Source organism: Mauremys mutica, chromosome 4 (genome assembly GCF_020497125.1).
Source record: "Mauremys mutica isolate MM-2020 ecotype Southern chromosome 4, ASM2049712v1, whole genome shotgun sequence".
NCBI lineage: Eukaryota > Metazoa > Chordata > Testudines > Geoemydidae > Mauremys > Mauremys mutica.
The window spans coordinates 108,984,638-109,002,453 of NC_059075.1; the positions used below are offsets into that span (position 1 = coordinate 108,984,638).

Consider the following 17,816-nt stretch of genomic DNA (forward strand, 5'->3'; position numbering starts at 1 on the left):
TTTTTAAAAAAAAAAAAGATTGAGGCTACTATGTTAAATGACTGCAAACAGCAGGTAGTACCTAGTACACTGACGTATCTGTTTTCAACTTGGTGCACAGAATGTTGCATGTTTTGTAACTACAAGGGGGACTTGTTCAGCCAGATGAGAGTATCCAAAAGTATTCAGTATGTTCAAAGATAACCCCCACAATCTGCAGTTCCATCACCCAACTCAAAATATCCTGATTGACTGGGAGTACCCAGGATGGTGTAAAACTGAATGAATGAAATGTTAGTATGGTTGTGAAGTATAATTCACATTATAACAGTTAACAGTTGATTTCTTTGAATCTAGACAGTGAAATAGATACTTAATTTTCATAATGAATAGCTCAATTGCTGTGGGTTAAAATGAAATAAAATGCTGTGTATATCATGTACTGGGGTGGGGATGGCTTGAATTTTGTTGAAACGTTAACCTTAAAACAAAAATACAGTTTAGTTTTCCTGTATATACTGTACCCCAAAATGTTTTGAACAGATAATTTTGTTTTAAAAATATAATAAGCATAACTTGCAACAGTGTCTGAATTTAGTGAGCAGATGCTGACTTCTGTGGAGTAGTTTACTGTTAAGATTTGACCTGTATGCTAAGTCACATACATTCTGTTTTAATCAGAAATACCCACAAATCTTTCCATTTGGACTATAAACTTCAAAAGTGCATCAGATTTCACTTAAATATAACATTCCAAAAGGGAGAATAGCTGTTTCTTCATCTCTAACTTCATTACTGTCTGATCCCCAGATATATTTATTTGCGTATGCCAACTTGTTCGTTAGCAGTAAATAATAGACTGCATTAAACTCTGCTACAGCTGCTCAAGATGCAATTGTGATATGATTTGTTAATCAAATTCTAGATCTTATTGTTCAGTGCTAAGAAGGTAAACAGATACTTATTCAACCCATTTCTGTCTTCACAAGTCACGAGGCAGAGTTTTTCTCGTGTATAACATAGTAATTCTTTTCACTTTGGCTTTCTTTTAATTTTTTTAATCAATGAATTAAGTTGATGAGTGTTGGTACAGCAATTCTTAATGTCAAAATTCTAATCAACAAACATCCAAAGACCTATATAAATACTACATCATAACCCTATTCCCTCTTCTCCAACAGCTGAACCAAAATGTCCATGCCTTGATGATACCTATTTAGTTAATGTTATCTCTGAATTGGTCTGAGGTGTGGGCAGTGGAGATTTGACTTTAGGAGGGAACACTGCATTAAGTGACATGTCATTGTACTGTTGCGTGAGCTTATATCATCCTGGAAATCTAGGCACTACTGGCTGACCTTGGTATCTTTTTGTGCTGAAACTTCAAATCCAGGTTTGAATCAACTTGGGAACTTGTCTCATGCTATGGATGGTCGGGGCTGGCTCAACTCGATCGGCTAACACAAGTTAAAATACAACTTGTCCCATCTTTTCTATCCTTCACTGCCTCTTATTAGAGGTGAAAGGTTTTTAATATGTCTAAAAACATGGAGGTGTAGTAAAAAGGCCTGGTCTACACAATGGATGCTACAGCAGCAAAAGGGATTTTTCTGTTGCTGTAGTTGATCTACCCCCTCAGGACGCAGTAGCTAGGTTGACGGAAGAATTATTTGGTTGAAGTGCCTGGAATAAGACTTTTGAATGCTATTAAATATAATGTAGTTAAATGATTGCTCCTGCTCCCTCCAGACTTCTCACATATCCTGCTGCACTTTGTCATTAATTGAGGGCAGAACCATAGCTGTGAACAGGAATTTCTCCTAAGTAACCAGAAGCTTGCTTATAAATACAAGGCTCTAGGGCAGGGGTAGGCAACTTATGGCACGCGTGCCGAAGGTGGCACGCAAGCTGATTTTCAGTGGCGCTCACACTGCCCGGTCCTGGCCACTGGTCCGGGGGCCTCTGCATTTTAATTTAATTTTAAATTAAGCTTCTTAAACATTTTAAAAACCTTATTTGCTTTACATACAACAATAGTTTAGTTATATATTATAAACTTATAGAAAGAGACCTTCTAAAAATGTTAAAATATATGACTGGCATGCGAAACCTTAAATTAGAGTGAATAAATGAAGACTCAGCACAGCACTTCTGAAAGGTTGCAGACCCCTGTCCTAGGGTTTTCACTGAACTGGTATTACAGGAGGGGTGTGTGCGCGCGCGCGTTTGTAAAAAGTAAAATTGGGGTTCTGAGCAATGGGAGGGCAGATCTTTATGTAGGCAATGAAGTCTAGTTCAGTGAATTTGTCAAAGGATCCTTCCTGAGGATGCTTGCCTGAATTCTGGCAAGAATGAAGCAGAACCTTAGCTGCCAGCATCTTCTTGGCACTTCTGTGAAGTCAGCTTTGCTACTGAAATGCTGGTTTGCAATATGTTGCCCATATTTCTTTGCATTGCATATTTTCCTTTTACAAATTATGTGCTTTTGAGGTCATCCGAACTCTGCTTTTTTTATTTGCTTAGTGTTGTACTTACTGGCAATGAAAAATGCACAAGTGCATTAACTTATTCTGTTTGCAAGTTCTGTGTTTTTCAGTATCTCTTTTCCCTGATACCCTCTCCATACTAGTCAGCACCTTTCTTCTTGCACAAGAGGCCTGGGAAATCTCTAGCTTTCTTTATTCTGCCTCTCCTTCCTCCATGTGTATTGTTTAATTATAGCAGGATATAAGAGCAGGCATGGATGCTGGGGAAAAATGACTCCCGACCCACCAAGAGTGAACATATACTCTGAAAATAATGATGTGTTGGGCTTGCTTGGTCACTGGTGTCCTTAAATCAGTAAGGGCTGGTCGACGCACTTTTTTTGTACGACTGTCTATAAAGGTGCCAGTATAACTCTCCACACTATGGGGTAGTATCCTTTTAACTAGTCTACACTTGAAAGACTTTACTGATATAGCTCTACAGTACTGTGCTGGCAAAGAGCTTCCAGTGGTGTGGACACAGTTTATACCAGGAAATATGTGCTTTTGCTGGTATTGCATATTCCAGGCGTATCCCCCGTGCCGACCCCTCCCCCCCCTCAACCGCAGGGCAAAAAGCTGTATCAGCAAAAACACAGTTTTGCTGGCTTAAGCTGTGTCTATGCTAGGGGCTTTTGCTGGCACAGCTGTGTTTATCTGCCTTATCACATCCCTGACCAGCACAGCTGTTTGGAGAAAAGTTTGCAGTGTAGATGTGGGCTATGTCCGTTTCTAAACTGACATGGTTACAAAGATACGAAAACTGTGCAGAGTCTTAGGGCTTGTGTAAACAGTGCACTCTGCAATTCATGTGTGGTGGTCATCCAAAACTCATGGCAATGAAAATCTTACAGCACATTATATGGTCTATACTTTAAGGCAGACGTAGATGATACAAGGTGAAGAAATGGGAAAAAAAATATATCACAGAAGGGAACTTTCCATTGTTTTTCTGTAGTGAAGGTGCAAGAGCTTGTGGGCTTTCTCTGTCCGTTATAGGAGCGCTGAACTTCTAATCTGTCTTGTGCAATTGGATCATTGCACTAAAAGGGTTGTATTTAGTTATGACAGTTTTATTTTCAGTAGGTCCCAGGTTTGACTTCTTGCTGCTAAGTTTAATGCTGGTTGGTTTGTATTACGAGCCCCGGTAAGAGGAAAAGGAATGCAGGGCGATGCTGCATTGAGAGGGCAGGCAGGATGCAGCCTTGAAAATGCAGTGTTTGTGGTTAACCAGTCAATTAGCACCTCAGTTGCTGATTAACATTCATTTTACTCTCTTTGAAAAATCTCTCTTTATTCAGCCTGCTGTGTCAACTCTCTTTGTTGTAAATTCAAACAGCTGAGACATCAGAGCTGCTTTATTTTCTCTCTCCAGCGCTATATTCTACAAGACCACTTTGATTTCTCTTGTGTTTGGAAATGCTTGTTTGCACCTTTCAATACAGTATGTGGTCAGAGATCTCTGATCGTTGGTGGATGCTTTCAGAAGACATGTCTGTAAGCCAGTATGAGCCATGAGCAGCTAAACAAAGCAATGGCTTTGCTTATGTATTTTTCCATTCCGTGGTATGCAGCTAAGTTGTCACTTCTCTACCTGTCTTGCTGAGTTTCTGCTTGGTTTAAACTTTTTTTTCCTGAAGCGCTTGTTGTTTAACAATCCAGGAATTCAGAGTAGCAGCTGTGTTAGTCTGTATTCGCAAAAAGAACAGATAAATTTGTTGGTCTCTAAGGTGCCACAAGTACTCCTGTTCTTAATCCAGGAATTGTGGCTCATTACAAGAATGAGTGCATTGGGAGCCTGTTGATATTTCTATGGAAATGACATTATACGCTGTGATGCCTTGTTGGAAAGAGCTAAGAGCTTGCATAATCAAGAGCCTTTAGTTACAAATCAGAAACTAAGGGTATGTCTACACTTACCGCGCGGGTCGACGTGGTGAGTTCGACTTCTCGGAGTTCGAACTATCGCGTCTAATCTAGACGCGATAGTTCGAACTCCCCGCGCGCTCCGGTCGACTCCGGAACTCCACCACTGCAAACGGCGGTGGCGGAGTCGACCTTGGAGCCGCGGACTTCGATCCCGCGGTGTCTGGACGGGTAAGTAGTTCGAACTAGGGTACTTAGAGTTCAGCTACGCTATTCACGTAGCTGAACTTGCGTACCCTAGTTCGACCCCCGCCCTTAGTGTAGACCACGCCTTAGAGGCAATGCACTGCTTTTTGGGAGTAGGGCAAAGAAGAGGGAATGGTTAAGAGTAATTTGTGATTAACTGAGTCCTTCTGCAGATATAAACATTTTTGTTGGCCCCCAAAATTAATCTCATCTAGACATTTCCCTATACGAGGAAACTTTTTTTGAAGACTTTTTTAAAGGAAGTGGTTTTAATGGCAAAAAAACATAAGCTAAGGTGCAATACCAGCACTGCTCACTGCGTGTTGAGTGACTCAATCTGAAGGGAACCTTGTTTGTTTCCTGATCAGCGATGGCCATTTGTGCCCATTTCATACTTATTAATGGGCTGGAGTTAGCAGAGGTTTGAGGAAGTGCTCTTCTATATTCAGTACAGTAGCTAATTGTGACCTCAACTCATTATAGTCCAATTACAAATGAATGGTGTAGGTTGTACATGATGCTGCTTAGCTGGCACTAAAATGCTTTTCGAACAGAGCAGTTTTAGATCCAGGGTTAAGCGTGTTTAAGTAGAATCGGGCAGTTGTGCATATACATCCAAATCAGTTTGAAGAAACTCTGATTGCAGAGTAGGGCTCAGTGAGATCTGCCTAAATGATCCTAGCATAATTTTTCCCAGCACAGCGAAGCTTCCTTTTCCAAAAAATTGGAATTTTTTCTGTATTGCTATCTTTCCTCGCCTCCCAGTTAGGTGAAAAGAGCCGTGTTGTTGCAGATTATTCAGTGTGTGAACATGTGCACAAAATTCTAAAGGGATTTTGAGTTGGAGGGGTATGTGTGTTTGCTTAAGGAAAGAAAGGTGTGCCTCAGGCCACAGCAAGAAAATGGGGAACGTTAGCATGGAGAGGAGAATTATGGTTTGGAAGAATTGCATCTTTTGTGCTAAAGTGAGCTCTGAAATCCAGTAACTGACCCCCACCCCCACCACCGACACCCACACACTGTTATTATGTATCCTGGTACTGCCCCATGATGGGGGCCATCCCTAGGTGGTTGCGGAGCCCGGGGCAGAAGTGATGAATCTGTCACTTCCAGGACTGACCGCACCGGCCAATCGCACTGGCCCGCAGGGGCCCCCCCAAAGTGTGGGGCCCAAAGCGGTCGCCCCAATTTACCATACCCAAGGCACGGCTCTACCCATGATTATTATAAAATGTACTACATAGGCTGTAGACTGTGTGTGTGTGTATAGTTGACAACCACCTGAGATTCTTTAAACTTATCATGATTAAGGCTATGATTTTGTCACAGGTCACAGAATCTGTGACTTCCAGAGACCTCCGTGACTTCAGCCTGTGGGTGGCGAGGAGCCCTGAGCCAAGCAGCTCCTGGCTGCCGTGGGGGGACCCCACATCTCTGATTCCCCCATAGGCTTCTGTGAATTTTTCTTTATTGCCCATGACCTGTCCATAACTTTTACTAAAAATATTCGTGACTAAATCTTAGCCTTAAATTCATGATCTATCTCAGGTGGATGAAACTGTTTTCTGGATGCTTGTTTTCTTCCCGGTTCACGTGATTTTGTGATGTTGGAGTAGCCAAAGACCGCAAATCAGTACAGACACCTGGACTTGCTTACTCAAGCCACATTTATTTAGCTGTTGGCTAAAAACACTGGATGTGTATTTATAAACTTGGGTATAGCCCACATTGGCTCTGGCCTGATTGAATAGCATCTTAACACTTCACCAAATTGAATTGGCTGAAGTAAATCCCTCCAGAGAAGGGTTAGAAGCTACCGCTTACCTCATAATCATAAGTGTTGCTAGGTGTGATTATTATTGACTGGCTTATAGCAAAAGGAGTCTTCAGGGGCCATAAGGGTATCTGAAGCCAGGAGTAAGGCCTTTAGAATGAGTTAAGGGAGCCAGTGGGAAGAGGTTTGGTGCCATGGGGATGGAAGTCTAGATTAGGAAACTGACCAGCTAAATCATGAACAAAGTGCACTCCGTTTGGGATTGTGGTGGGATGACTGCAGACAGTCACATTACTGAAGGGTTGTTTCTTGTTCATAGTTTGGAATGTTTCCACAGTGTATTGGCATTGCTTGTGTACTTGAGAAATGGGCAGCTACCATAACCCAGAAGTGGTTAACATCCCCTTCCAATATCTGACATGTAAACTTCATGCCCCTAAGGATGAGATTTCACTAGGACTTGCTCTGCAAATTGTAGTGTGGTATTAACAAAACTGTTTGACAATGTAGATTTGACACTGGGCCGCCTTCATGGTGACTTGGACTCTGTATTTTTTTTAACAATCAAATATTCTTTGATACCCTTTTGATCAGCCAATTATTCAGATCAGCAGAGCGTGTAATATAGACTTATACTGTAACATAAGTCTGGAATGGTAATCCTTTAGTGCCAGACTTTGTATAAAACAAATTAAAGATTTTTGTCTGTTAAATGGAAAACTTACTTGTTTTAAAGGCAAACTGTACAGTCTGTTCAAAAATGAAAGGATCAGGACACAAGATGGAAAGATACTCATCTTTATCTTTAATAGACCGCTTAATCTTGTTGGGCTTTAGTCACTCTCCCCCAGCTTTCACTCCCATCCTTCAGGAATATTATAAATCAGTGATCATATTTTACGTGGCTTATTCTTTCTAATGGATGATTAACTGTATACAACCTACCAATAACTCTAATGTATACTTAATTTTAAAAGGTTCCAGAAGCAGAAATTGGGTTCACAGACGCAGCTCGTGGTATTCCAGAAATTCTCAAGTCTGTGTTAATGTGTTCTGTCCCTTTTATCATTCTTCCTCCCCCTCCCCTGCAGCAAATACTTGTTGTACCTGGAAATCTTTCACTCTTCTTTTGTATGTAAACAATGCAATGGTGCAACCTCTAGAAAGCTGTCATCTATATTTTAATGCAGAATCTAAACCAATTAAAATGCTCTGATTAGGGCTGGGGTTTTATTTTCAAATAGGTACTTACCATTTCAAGCTTGGTTCAGGATAGGGTGATGGAGAAAAATTATCACTAAATTCCAGTCTTGACATTTCCAGTTATTGACTTCACACCGTCTCTAGTAACCTTCACAGTGGAGAGCATTGTGGAGAGAAGGGGAAAGGCTTATAGCCAGGGTAATGCATATCCAAAGGTGGAAGAGTGCCCATTAAAACTGAGTACTTAATTTACCTATTGGTGTATACCAGAATTACCAAAGTCCTAAATTATAATTATCTAAGAAAAGTAGAGGCAGCAGATTACCCCTACTAAGATTCCTACCTTCTCTCCTATGCCAGTGATCATGAGTGCCAAATGTAATCACTTGATATGTGAACATTGAACAGACCAAGGATGGTTCATTTACTTCTCTTCAGATGATATAGTAAGACTTTAACTTGTTCAGTAGTTTTTCAGTGAATTCAGGTGTTTAACTGAAACAATATAACAACTCACTTCCTCGCTACTCACACTAGATCTCATGTCCACATTTAGCAGTGATATAAGTTGCAGTGCCTTTGCCTTCTGCTATATTAAAAGATTGAGCTTTGTTGTGATCTGTCTGTCAAGGCTGTTCTACTAAAGCCACGAAAGGAAAATATAGATGCAAATTCATTAATGATTTCTCTTCTACTTCTCAACCATCCTCTCTCTTGCCACAGTGGAGGATGCAGTTTCAGTAATTTCACTCTACCTCTAGCTCAGCTAAAAGAAAGATGTGCTTTTCTTTGTTTTCCCCTGGGGGAGCACTGCAGAAGGGCTTGAAAGAGAGTCTGATGTAGATATAGTGCAGCCGAACAGGTGATACCAATAATAGTGATGTCTTAGGTGGTCCCCAGCAGGTTTAAGATCTCGATTGCACTAAATTCTGGTTCCTTGTCACAGGTGCATGAATGTTTTATTGCTATGGAGTCGGTTGTATTTCTTACCCCTGGGAGAGGTGTTAGTTAATTCTCATTTAGTACTTTCACAACCCTGTACCTCTCTCTTGAGGGACTGTGACACTTTGGGGGTTCATCAGACCAGTAGGGCTCCTGTCACCGCTGTAACCCTGCTGCTTCTGTGCTTTGGCTCTGACATGAGCAACGTGCTCGACGCACAATGGCCTCACTGTGGCTTCCACCAGCCTGGCTAATCCCCTTGCAAGCCTTCCAGTCCTGAATCTTCCCCAAATCATCTTCCCTGCAGCGTCCTGCCCCTCTCGCTGGATACTCACAGAAGTTGTTTGCTGCCTCCAAAGAGACAGAGCACACACCAGCCTTTTAGTTTAGCTGAGGACCTCACCCTTCAGTTTAATGCACAGCACTGAGATGGATCTGTAATTAGACAAGAATAAGTTTATTACCAAAGAACAGATATTTAAGTGGTAATAAGTAAGAACAGAAGACAGATATGATTACAAGTAAAACAAAAACAAACATGCTTTCTGGTGGCTAAAACTTAATTTTAATAAGTTACAATCTTTGTCGAAGCAGGTTTCTCCCCTATAGTCAGTTCCAGATTCTCTTGGTTTTCAGGCCAAGAGAATCTACCAATACCAATCTCCTAGAACTGGAAGGGACCTTGAAAGGTCGAGTCCAGCCCCCTGCCTTCACTAGCAGGACCAATTTTTGCCCCAGATCCCTAAGTGGCCCCCTCAAGGATTGAACTCACAACCCTGGGTTTAGCAGGCCAATGCTCAAACCACTGAGCTATCCCTCTACTTATCATGAGCTTGAAGAGCGCTGCTCCCTCTTTGTCCTCCAGGCGATGGAAGCCAAAATACCATTTTCTTTCTGTTTATAGTTCCCAAAGTGTGCAATGTCTGTTTTTAAGGGCCAGGAAGACTTCCTGGGGATGCAAGCTCTATCCCCAATCATGATCGTTTAGCAGTCTTCCTCCTGCTCATTTAGCTTGATGGCTTTGTTTACCTTCTATGTAGATGTACTTGTCCTCTGAAGTATTTCGTCGCTCAGTTTAGATTGGAGACACAGAAAAACAGGCAGAGCATTCCTTTGTCTAAGACAGGTTGGGCTTCTGCACTGCTTGCAAAACAACTTTTAAGAACATGTTTCCAGCACATATCTACAATTCTTTATATACTGCTCATGCATACATCACACAGTATTATTAATGTCCAGCATGGTACCAGTCTTCATATGATGATTTACATGACACCTTTTAGATACAGATTATGAGAACAGTGTGTTGGGGGGCACTGAGTGTGTTAGGCCTGATGTGTGTTGTGGTATGGTGTGCCCTCTGCCAGTTGGCACTGAGGATGCACATCTGCTAACTCTTCTTTCTTTAAATAAGAGCTAACGCTACTTTTAAAAAATATTATTCCTAGTAATCATTAATAATAATCCTAGTTTTTGCTTTTGAATGTAGGGCAGTTGTGGAAGTTCATATCTCTTCCTTCCCCTCTGGCCCCATTTTCAAATAGTTGAAAACTTCGCAAGACTGGAACAGGTATACTAGCTTTTAGTAACCTTTTGGACTGTTGATGATATTTAAAATGTCCTGAACACAGGAGGTATGGTCTGTGAAAAGGGTATCCTTGGTTACTCAGTGGGTGTAAACTATATGTGCGTACCATAAAGGAGTCTTGGATCTGAGTTTCTACTCTTGGCTAATCTAGATTGTGCATAAATAACTCTTATAACCAAATTGTGCTCTGTATACGATGCAGGGTAAAACCCTGCATGTTGAATCAGTTTTTTAAATATGTTGGGGAGGTTTTTGGAAGTTTTCCTAGGGCAGGTTTTTATCTAATGTAGGCAAAGAGCTAAAAGATTCTCTAGTGTGTTTCTGCAAACCAGCATCTGCACTTTTGACTTAAGCACACAGAAAACCCTCGGGTCCAGCTGTGGAAGCAGTGTTTGTCAAACTTTTCAGATTTTCTGCTAATTGGTCATCTCAGAATTCCCCTAGGTAGTTTGTTTGCACATCTTTCAAACCTGTTCCTCGGTATGGTTGCTCCAAAGGAGAATTTGCCTTCTGGTTAATTTGAGTTTGAAGCTGAATGTTTCAGGCTCATAAATTCCTGGTATTTAGCTGATGATTAATTTGAAAGTATGTGTCTAGAAGGGTTGAGGGATAGCAGTTTCTGTAGGTAAGTTATTTACATCCTTTATAGAGAGAACGTATTATAGTTTATCCTAGTAGCATTTCTGGGGTTCGCCATTCTTTAAGATAGGTTTTTGTTTCTAGGATCAGATGTAGTCCCTAGAAAGAAATGTCATGTCCACTTGGTATCTGATGTATTCTCTAGGACTAGAAACAGCATGGGCTTATTTGTAAAATGGCGATGATAATGTCTTGTCACCTTCCTCATAGCTGTGTTAATGACTAATTAGTTTGTACAGTGGTTTAAAAAAATGAAGATTGCTGTGTAAATGCTATATAGTGGTGTTCCAAACTAAGCCTGAGAGATTGTGTTGGGCATATGATGTTTTGACATGTCAGCCCAGTGTTATGGATCAAAACTCAAAACCATACTGCTTTGTCCCTGTTATATGAGAGTGATAGAGAAATTCTATACAGAAGAGTCAAACACTGAAAATTCAAGCAAAAGTGGTATTTTTTTAAGATGAAATGAGCTTTACATTTGTAAGTAGGATTACATGAATCATAAATAATTAAAGAACTGTAGCAGAGCGAGGGGTAAACATCAGTAAATCCAGCCATCCTGTTGCTTACCTTCAAATAATTAATAGCCTTCATTTTCAGAACAAACCTTAATGGTGCCAAACTCCACCTTTTCCCTGCAGAGTCTGTGTGGGAGAGACTTTTAGATCTATCTATTTCCTGTTTCCCAGACAAGGGAGGGGAAAATCTGGATGCATTTCCTTGTTTTGAGAAAAAAAGGAGAAAACAGAAGGCAATGGCTACAACCACTATCAGCTCCTGCTAAAACAAGCTTGAGTTGAATGTACAAACCGTAGAAGGATAGAGTACTTTATTTTGGCTTTCAGATAAACCAAACACTATTACAATCAATCTTACTGGTGGCACTTCTTGAAAATTTTATAAATTGGTAGAAAAAATTATTACAGTTGAAACGGGGGGCTAGACCCTTGTTTTATTATGTAAGTTAGACCCAAAATAATTTCCCTTCGAAACTGGGAAAACCGTATCTTACAGTATTTTTGCAGCAGGTCTTCCAAAAATCCATTGCCCTCCTTTTTAACATACCACCACATATCCAAGGTTGTTTTTGGGAAGTTCTCCAATAACAGGTCTGTGAAGGAAAAATGGATGGAGAAAGACCACATGTTCATTATTGAAATATAATCCCTTCTAGGGTGTAACACAGAAGCTGTTTCTGATAGTGACAGTACACAACAGTTTAGGATAACAAGCAAAGAATATCTCCAGCTAAAACAACCTTGTAAAGTGATATTGAAGTGCAGGTTTATATTGATAGCCTCAACCTCAAGCTTACTTTTCCTGAGGCCCCTCCACCACTTTCAATGACCAATTCTCTTCCTTTTACTCCTTCCCTCCTTTAATCTAGTTTTGTTTCTATTTTGTAGCTTAAATTTATTTTAATCCCCAAACCCAGTACTTCATATAAGGATTCTTGCCTCTCAGTCAGTGTCCTTTGCTAATCTGTGTTCCTTTAATTACTAAGAATATATAACAAAATAGACCATCTCAAACTTCCAGAGTATCCATTCATATACTACATGTATATTCTATGGAAAAACAGCTGTGGCATTACTACCATTCATAAACAAAAATTTAAATGACGAAATATAACTAGCCCAGTAAGCTTAATTCCTGCTCAGCAACCTGCTGTCAATCCACTTTAAACTTTCGCACCCTGATTTTCTACCATCTTGCACTTTGTGCAGACATTTACATCTGTGCACCATGATGTAAAACGCTAACAAATCAAAATGATAGTTTCATACCAACTTTGTATTGGTATAGATTATTACTGGCATAGATTACTACCCAAGGTGTAAAGCAGTGGAGGATCAGGCTCTATGTCAACAAAAAAATTCATTCACATGGAAGCTACTTTTCGTAGCTTGAAGCACTTGTAATTCATGCTTAACCTCTGCTTCAGTCAAGAGAACTGTGTAAGCAATATTATTGCACATAATGAAGTATGTAGTTGTGGTTCCATACACATACTTCACAGGCATTAAGAGGGTGTGTGTGTGCGAGTGAGTGAGAGAATTACTCTGTATACAAATCAGCTATTTTCAAATTTAGATCTAGTATTTTTAAAGCAAAAAAAAAATGTGAGGAGGTGGTGGAGCTGCCTACTGATTAGCTGTTTTAGGACCCCCATGTCGTCATGTCTGTCATTTAAGATCTGTAGTGAGCCCAGTAATGGAACTGGTCTAGAGAACATGACCTATGAAGGAAGGCTGAAAGAATTGGGTTTGTTTAGTTTGGAAAAGAGAAGACTGAGAGGGGACATGATAGCAGTTTTCAGGTATCTAAAAGGGTGTCATAAGGAGGAAGGAGAAAACTTGTTCATCTTAGCCTCTAAGGATAGAACAAGAAGCAATGGGCTTAAACTGCAGCAAGGGAGGTTTAGGTTGGACATTAGGAAAAAGTTCCTAACTGTCAGGATGGTTAAACATTGGAATAAACTGCCTAGGGAGGTTGTGGAATCTCCATCTCTGGAGATATTTAAGAGTAGGTTAGATAAATGTCTATCAGGAATGGTGTAGACAGTATTTGGTCCTGCCATGAGGGCAGGGGACTGGACTCGATGACCTCTCAAGGTCTCTTCCAGCCCTAGAATCTATGAACTCCTTCCTTGGTGTAAGGATTTTCTTCTTCCGTCTGCCATGTGGCAGTGCTGGACACTATCAGCTCTTTCCTCTCTCATAGTAGTTCACTAGCAGCTGTTGTTATGGCTGAGGTTTCCCCATCATTTGCTTCTCTTCTGGAAAAAATATATTTGACCAAATAATACATTTTGTATTGTTCATATTTTATATTTACTGAAAGTCTTCAGATGAATAGCAATGAGCTATCTGAAATATCCCTCACTGTGGATAAAATGAACTCTCATCTGAATTGAGGCTTTCAATCCATTGATGGATTCTGATGGTGATGTAAATGAATGAATCTTTCAAGACCAAAACACCGTTCCCCAAAATTAGAATTAGAAATCATCCAATTCAAAACTCTTTTGTTTATTTCTTACATCACCAAAAAAACTACCATACCACATTTAAACGATCACTACATAGATAAAACAATTATAATAAATCAACCATATATCATAACCAAGGTAAAGGCTTTACAATGTCATGTTCAGAAAAGCATGTAAATACTAGTTCTGTCTGCCCTCTGTATCTGGGCACTATCATGTATTGGAGGAGGACAGTATAGTTTCAAGATCATATATTTCTATCACTGTCTCATTAACTTTAGAGCACAACAAAAGTGTTATAGACAAATTGCTTCTTTAAACATTTGTTTGGCCTCATCTCTCACATGAGCCATATAACAAAATCGACAATTTCAAACTTCCAGCACATATTTTCGTATATTACAATACCTGGTTGAGTCTTGGATCCACAATTTCACAGGTTTGTGTTTCCTTCCTTCTTCTTCCCTGATGTGCACTGAACAGCTCCAGCTGATTGACCCTTGCCATGGAGAAGGAACCAGCTCATGTCCCACTAGCAATTTCTCCCAGTGTGCTGGAACAGCTGTGCCTTACTGACCTTCAGCTGAGTACTTTGGCAGCATTGATCGGTGGAGTTTTGAGTTTCCCAATATATAATCTTTTTCCTCTTGCTGTCATTACATATTGCATCCAACCCATTTACACAAATATTGGTTTGGGTGTGTACACTATATATATATATATATATATATAATTTTTTTTGCAGGTAGGCAAATGTGGAAACTTTAGCCAGAGAAAATCAGAAATGAAGTGATGACATACAATCTGTATTTAAAGAATTGCTAGAGAATGTTATTTAGGGACAGCTGTGATCTAGTGCAGTGTTTTCAGATGGTGGGTTGCATGTCCCCTGGAGGTAGCTCCCTCCTTCATTACTTTCCCTGAGCAGCGTGCAGTGACATGGGGATCAGGACCTAAGTGGCAGCAGTAGCAGCAAGAGGACAGTCAGCAGCCTAGTGGCAGTCATGGCCCAGCTTCAGAAGCGAGCATCTGGCTGGGTCGGCAGGAGAAAAAGGGGGTGGGCAGAGCTGAGCAGGGAATTTGGGCTTTCGGTCTGAGTGGGGAAGGGAGGGTGACAGGGGCTATAGAGCTGGGGAGAGAAAGGGACGAGCTGGGGGCTGGAGAGGGGAGAGCAGTGGTAATGGTGGGTCCTGAAAAGAGACCAAATGCAGTTGGTGTGAGGGGGAATCCCCTTATGTTAAAAATTTGGGAACCACTGATCAAGTGGATTGACAGCAGGGCAAGAAGTCAATAAACCTGTTTCAGTCTCCAATGTGCCATGATGTATCTTTATGGTCTTAGACAAATTACTTTTTCTTCTTTGTGCCTCAATACCCCTTCTGTATAATAGGGGTAATAATGCACTCAGATTTTTGAGATGGGAAGAGCTATACAAGTGCAAAGTATTTGTTACACTATTAATGTTTTGATATTGTCACATCCAACGGACATCATTAGCCTTTCTATAAGATTATTGCATCCAAAAAGCTGTTAAAATAACATTAAGATTACAAAATCAAGCACTCAGAAGTTAGGATATGCTAGAATTATGATTGCCTGTTGCTTCCCCAGCCTCTCTGCTCCTATCTACACACCCTTCTGAGCCCCCTTTCCTTTCCTTCCCTACCATTTCTAACTTGTTTGTATTCAAGGCCTGGGTGCCAACAGGGTGAGGAGGGGAGGCATTTAGGGCCAAGAACTGACAATCTCTCATCTCAGTTCCCTGCCCAGCACTGAAGCAGGGGGAACCATTTATAGCAGGGGTCGGCAACCTTTTGGAATTGGTGTGCCGAGTCTTCATTTATTCACTCTAAGTTAAGGTTTCACGTGCCGGTGATACATTTTAACATTTTTCGAAGGGCTCTTTCTATAAGGCTATAATATATAACTAAACTATTGTTGTATATAAAGTAAATAAGGTTTTTAAAATGTTTAAGCAGCTTCATTTAAAATTAAATTAAAATGCAGAGCCCCCCCCAGACCGGTGGCCAGGACCTGGGCAGTGTGAGTGCCACTGAAAATCAGCTCGTGTGCTGCCTTCAGCACACGTGCCATAGGTTGCCTACCCCGATTTACAGGGAAAGTACTCATCATCCCTGGCACTCCAGGGATAGAGCATGCTGAGTTCAGACACTCTTCAGAGAATTTAGCTGACAAACCCTAACAAGTCTGCTGAGCATATGTGAATTGAGAATTTTTCAGATGCTCATAATTTGGGAAAATGTATATGGAAAAACAAAAAGTTATGATACCAGTGTGACCACCTTCCATATTTTGAGCCCTTGCTCCAAAAGCATGAAGACACTAGACCATCTCAACAAAATGGATTTCAGAATTTTTTTAAGCCTGGGCATAATATATTTTTCCCTAATCTCATTCTCTTTTTGGCTGATACTTTCTTAAAATATTTGACCTTGAGGTATACACCCAGCATGGGAAATTTAAACCTGATTGGTTGAAGATTGGCAAAGTATAAGCTGCTGAATACAAGAGCTTTATAATGGGAACTGTCTGGCTACCTTAATTATAGGTAGGTTTGGCACAATTGGATTTTTATTTTTTATAATTCTGATGCTTAATGCTGATTTTTATTTTTAAGCATTTTTCATTAACTATTTTAATTTTTACAGTTGCAGTAAAATAAGGAGAGGAGTTAGAGCAGTGCTGACAGTGAGGCTGCAGAGGGCCTGAGACACCTGGCTGTTGGGGAGGCCGTGGTCCTGGCCCAGCAGAGCAGAGACTCCCAGCCTGGGCCACAAGGAGGGAAGAGGGACAAGCCCTTTGGCATGGGAGAGGCCACCCTGCTTTTGAATGGCTTTTGCCTGGGGATGACCCCTGCACTCCTGACCACGAGTGAGTGAGCAAAACCATGACAATGGGGCTGCAAAGGGCTCCCTGCATGGCTCCAAGGCCAGTGACATCAGATCCGTGTGGGTATGACTGAGGCTGTGCTCACCAATTGTTATCGATGGATCTATTTTCATAAATTTGTTTCAGGTGGAATCAGTGTTTACTGACTAATGATTTAAATCGAATCCTGCCACGCCTAACTATAGGTGGCAGCATCAGCGCTATCTACAATAAAATACTAACCCTGAAAGGATGTCTCCTAAACTCCAAGGTGGATTGATTTAAATCAAAATTATTTAAATCACTGATTGTAATCATGATTTAAATCAACAAACGGGAAACCTTGGTTTAAATAATCTGTTTTAAGCTTGGAATCTTTTTATTTTCCTCAAGAAAAGTTGATTCTCATTGATATAATTTGGTATTTCTTTTTGGAAGCCCGAAGTGTACACTATATCTAAGCACATCTTTTTAAGCAAACATGTATTTTAACATTTATTCAGATTCTTAATTTTTACTTTTTTTAAAGAAATGCATCATTCATTTTCTGCTTACTAGACTGTGCGTTTTTTAACTTATGATTTGTGTCAAGCGACATTTGTATAGAAATTGGAATTAAATTAAAATGCAAAACCAGCATTTTAAAATTTATTACTTAAAGAAAATGACCTTTATGTCCTGGATACATTAGAAAGTAGATTTTTCAAAACATGTTTTTCATTTAAAACTGCTTTATTAAACAAAGGAAGTATGTGTAATTAGCAAATAGAACTGATGGTTTCTGGTCACCATGTCCTTCAAGATTTTACAACAGTAGCTCTCATCGTCTCATACTGAATTTTTCTTCATAGATTGGGAGTTTAAAAACAAGAACATTTGTTTTCCTCTTATAATCAGTTTCTCAACTTTGAATGAACTAGTCGTTGAACTAAACTAGTTGAATAAAATTGAATGAAGAAAACATTCTCTGTACCTGCAGAAAAGCAGAAGTTGATTGTTTTATCTGAAATGCAAGACTGTTTATATAAGGCTGCAAAAGCAGAACATGTACTAAGCTGCTGGTCTGTTGCCCAGACTGCTTTTTTGAAAGTACAATCTGCCAAAATAGGAGTTGTGATATCAAAGCTGTTATCGCCTGTACAGAAGGGGCTAAACAGTTGTTTTTGTTTT

The 17,816-nt window shown here is 40.2% G+C and overlaps 1 protein-coding gene across 2 annotated transcripts in view; it reads left to right on the forward strand.

Annotated features, from left to right (window-relative positions):
* Positions 1-17,816, forward strand: part of MOB2 (MOB kinase activator 2) — a 169,872-nt gene that overhangs the window by 91,372 nt on the left and 60,684 nt on the right. The gene's annotated exons all lie outside the window — the stretch shown is intronic.